Genomic DNA, 4,722 nt, shown 5'->3' on the forward strand with positions numbered 1-4,722 from the left:
CGTCTGGAAATGCATGGTTTCCATGCTAGAGACCATTTATTCAATCATACATTGTTACAGAGACTGCAGTCTAATATACGCTGTACCATACAGCCACAGTTACATACATGTTGAAAATGGTTTCCATGTGCCTCAACTCATGCGTGTATACACCATTGCATGTTCTGTCTCACATGTTGACATCGGTTATGCTGCATCTGAACAGTGTCAAAGGCAGCATGCTGCTCCAGTGTCTCCACATCTGGAATGGGCTCTGCATACATGATACTTTTGAGATGACCCCCCAACCAGAAATCAAACAGTTTGAAATCTCGTGAATGACCAGGCCATGCAACTGGAATACCTCGTCTGATCCATCGACCAGGAAAGACACGATTGAGATGCATCTCGACGTTAACAGTGAAATGGGCTGAAGCACCATCATGTATCGGCCACATAACACTTTGAATCATCAATGGCACTTCTTCCAGCAGGGGAGGCAAAGTCACCCACAAGAAATGCCAGTAGTTTCAGCCTATTAGACAATGTGGAAGCAAGACTGGTTCCAAAATACGCTCATCAATTATCTCATCTGACACATTCTGGCTGTGCCAATGATGATTTGCTGTCACCGTACAATTGGGGTTCTGCATACGATCGTACCGATGACTGTTATGAAAGTTGAAAATACCACTCCACGTAAATGTGGCCTCATCTGTGAATAGGATGGATGACACAAATCCCAGAATCTTGGTTGCCTGGTGAAGAAACCAGTGACAAAACTGTTCCTGATGCAGAAAGTCTGTTGCAAGTAAGCCCTGCACATGCTGTAAGTGGTAACGGTAGTAACAACTGTCATGGAGAATGTTCCACACAGTCGTCTGTCTTACCCTATACTGGCGAGCCAACTGCCTGGTACTGACACCGTGGTCACCTTCCACAGTGTTAATCACATTTTCCGCCAAGTCTGGTGTCGAAACATTTCGGGTACGTCCTTCACGATTTCCTGCTTCCTGTTGCAAACATTGAATGCCATGGTTGTTGTCGGCAGGGATAGGTCTCCTGCTACAACCTTGCCACCCATTGTCATTTGCCTTTCTGTAAGTAAACACCATGTCGGCAAGCTCTCGATTCAAATATGGAACCATTGTGTACAATGCTGCATCACATCCACTGTAAGGTGAATCAATAAGAGAAGTGAATCAGACACAACATTACCAATTACTATGGGACAAGAGGGCAATAGAACATGACATATAAGGAACAGTACCACCCTCTAGAAGGAAGGAGACCGCAGTCTCTGTAACAAAGTATGACTGAATAATCGATCTCAAGCACAAAAACCATGCATTTCTGGACATAAGTTCATTAGAACTTTTTTGTTCTGTATCCTCTCATCGATCAATCCTGAGTTTGTACATGGAGGGAAAAATCACCCTGTATAAGCAGAGAAGAGATGAATGGGGTATCATTCTAGCAATGACACAGGTCCCAAAAGGGAAAACCCACTGGCATAGGCAACTTTGGCACAAAAGAGATTGTTATGGCCCAGCACCTGTGAATGAGCATCTCGGAAACAGCAAAGCTGCTTGGCTGTTCATGTGCTACCATTTTGAGCATCTACAGAAAGTAATTGAAGTATGGTGAAGCCTTAAGTGGGCAACAAGGTGTTGGATTTCCATGCTGTATCAAGTAATGTCAAGGTTGTAGGCTTGTTCTGTGAAGCAAGATAGGTGGTGATCTGTGCATATCAGATGACAGAGTATGATGCTGGTAAAAATAAAAGTGCTTCAGACTACACCATACAGTGCACATTATTGAACACGTGACTTCACAACATATGACCCCTACCTGCTCCCATGTTGACCCAACAACATGATCAATTATGATTTCAGTAAGCAGGGAGTCATTGAGATTGGACCATGGATCAATGGAAAAGTGTTGTCTGATCAGATGTATCATGTTCTTGTTAAAGCAGAACGATGGTCATGTCCGGATATGCCCTCATCCAGGAAAATGGTGCATCATGCCATGGATGCAGGCCAGCAGAGTCAGTATTATGCTATGGGAGGCAATCCCTTGGCTTCCGTGGGACCCATGGCAATAATCAAGGGCAGTGTGACAGCTGTGGAATACATGAACGTTATTGCAAACCACTTGTATCCCCTCATGCTTGATGTGTTCCCCAGTGATGATGGCATCTTCCAGTGGGATAACTGTTAATATCACAAGGCCAGGATCATGTTGCAGTGATTTTAGGATCATGATAGTGAACTCAGGTTGATGGCTTGGGAATCAAATTTACCTGATCTGAACTTGAAGGAGCACATCTGGGATGCTTTTGGATGCTAGCTCCTTGTCCACAAGCCACAAGTATGTATTTTATTGAAACTGAATGATGTGTGCATAGACATCAAGTGCCACATACTTCTGGAAACCTAATAAGGACTTGTTGAATCCTTGCAATGCAGAATTGCTGCCATATTGCATTTCAAAGGTGGACAAACATACTATTCAGAAGGTGCTCATAATGTCTTGGCTCATCATTGTATATTTCTATACATGCACAATCTGTCCGAACAGGCCTTGGAAGGCCCAATGGTACCGACTGGCTGTCGTGTCATCCTCTCAGCCCAGGGGCATTACTGGATGAGTATACAGAGGGGCATGTGGTCAGCACACCACTCTCCCAGCCATTGTCAGTTTTCGTAACCAGAGCTGCTACTTCTCAGTCAAGTAGCTCCTCAGTTTACCTCACAAGGGCTGAGTGCACCCTACTTGCCAGCAGCACTTGGCAGGCCGGATGACCACTCGTCCAAGTGCTAGCCCAGCCCAACAGCGCTTAACTACGGTGATCTGACGGGAACCGGTGTTACCACTGTGGCAAGGCCATTGGCGTACATTTCTATGGTTGATGATAATGTTTTCCTATCGTGAATATACAGTTTTGAAGACTTTCAAAAAGTATATTTTCATTCCAAGGTTTTCAAACATAATGAAGCTCATTGTTGATTCCAGAAGTCACCTCATATCATAGAACTCTATATTTATGTGATTGGTATCCCAAATATACATATTACTGCTGTTTTTGTACATGGGTTATTATACTTCTCCAATCTTTTTTTAGCAAAATCTCAAAATAAATGCTCATGACAAAACTGAACCTATGTTCTACACCTAAAATATTTAAAAAATTAACTATTTCCATAGATTTCTGAGTCTCATTAATCGTTTTATATAGGAGTTACAGTGCTACTGCACTTAGATGAAAAGAAAAACACCCATCAAGTAAAGTTCATATGTTATTGAATATGATACCTAAATCCAAATAATGATTGGAAAGGAATACCTTTGCAAATTGTATTTCAACATGCAAAATGAAATAGATATCATTTATGAGCAATGGAATGAGTCTGAAAAAATGTTGTAAGTTAGTGTCTTGAATGAAATATCATTAATAATAAAACTTCTTCACATACTAAAGCTATGTTCTTAAAAAAAGTATGAACTTGTTTAAAATGCTTCATTTGACTGTTCCATTTCTGTGACTTTCAATAATGGCATCACGTATGGCATACACCTTAAAATATCTATTTCACTTTTCACCTCCACTTTTATTCAGTATAGAGTTCCCAATTGTTGTATACATATGAGTAATATCTTTTATAGTTATCAGTTACATTCTCTTAGAGTGCATTTACCTGACCTGAATTATCTCGAAAAAGATTTTCATTATTTGTATGAATAAAAATAGTGGACAGAGGCTTGAAGTTTCACAGAGATTACTACTGTGTGACTTGCAGATGGGCATTAAACAAACATTTGGAGTCTGTTTCCTGTTAGAATGTGAGTTTTTAAATAATTAATCTTGTTTGCACTCCATTACTACTTGCAATACAACTTTACAAAGCACAGTGAAACTTGCCTTGTAGCTAAGAGAACTTTTAAATTCTTATTTGTTGATATTCAGATAATACATAGAAAGAGAGACTAATGAAGTACATATTTAATTTCATTTTGAACTAATTGGAATTCCCAATTTCTTTCTTTATATTAGGTGGGGGATAGTTGACTACCTTTGCACTAGAGTATGCAAGTTCACTCTGAACCCAAAACAGGGAAGCAAAGCCAACATGAAAATTATTTTTGTGTCTCACAGTTTAAATGAATGATTTTTAGTGTCAATAACAAAGTTCATTAACAGGTAAATGTATTGAGAAATGAGTGTAAGGATTCTAAATCACAAAGGATGCTTATGTATGCATGTGATATCTACTTTACATTACATGCTTATTACAAGCTTTTTATGAATAAACACGATTTACTTTAGGTGCACCATCTCGGATGATAATTTTGGCAACAACAGGGAGCACAAATATGCAAAACAAGGCAGCACTCTTGTCTTTAGGTCAACAAAATGAGAGATGCTTCTAATGGCAAAACATGCTGATAAGAGCTTCCTGATTGTTGTATCTATATGTTGACTTTATTTTAACGTGTTGACAAGATTGATCCCAAGGAAATTTACACACAGAGTTTCATTTAGTGTATGTTCCTTAATGCCCGATTCTGCTGCTAGAAAGTCACCTTCATTTTTTGGACCCACATAATAGGAGTCTTTGTGAGATTAAGACTTAAACTGTTTGCTGTGAACAAGTTGCAGTCCTATTCGGCTACCATCTGAGCTGTGTTAGACAAGTTTGAGTTTGCGTCCTTGATTATTATTGTTATTGTGGCATCAGT

At 39.9% G+C, this 4,722-nt stretch overlaps 1 pseudogene; it reads right to left on the reverse strand.

The window, feature by feature from the left end:
• Positions 1-2,758: 2,758 nt before the first annotated feature.
• LOC126472208 (5S ribosomal RNA) lies at positions 2,759-2,876 on the reverse strand (annotated as a pseudogene).
• Positions 2,877-4,722: the final 1,846 nt, after the last annotated feature.

This window comes from Schistocerca serialis, chromosome 3 (assembly GCF_023864345.2).
Source record: "Schistocerca serialis cubense isolate TAMUIC-IGC-003099 chromosome 3, iqSchSeri2.2, whole genome shotgun sequence".
Lineage (NCBI taxonomy): Eukaryota > Metazoa > Arthropoda > Insecta > Orthoptera > Acrididae > Schistocerca > Schistocerca serialis.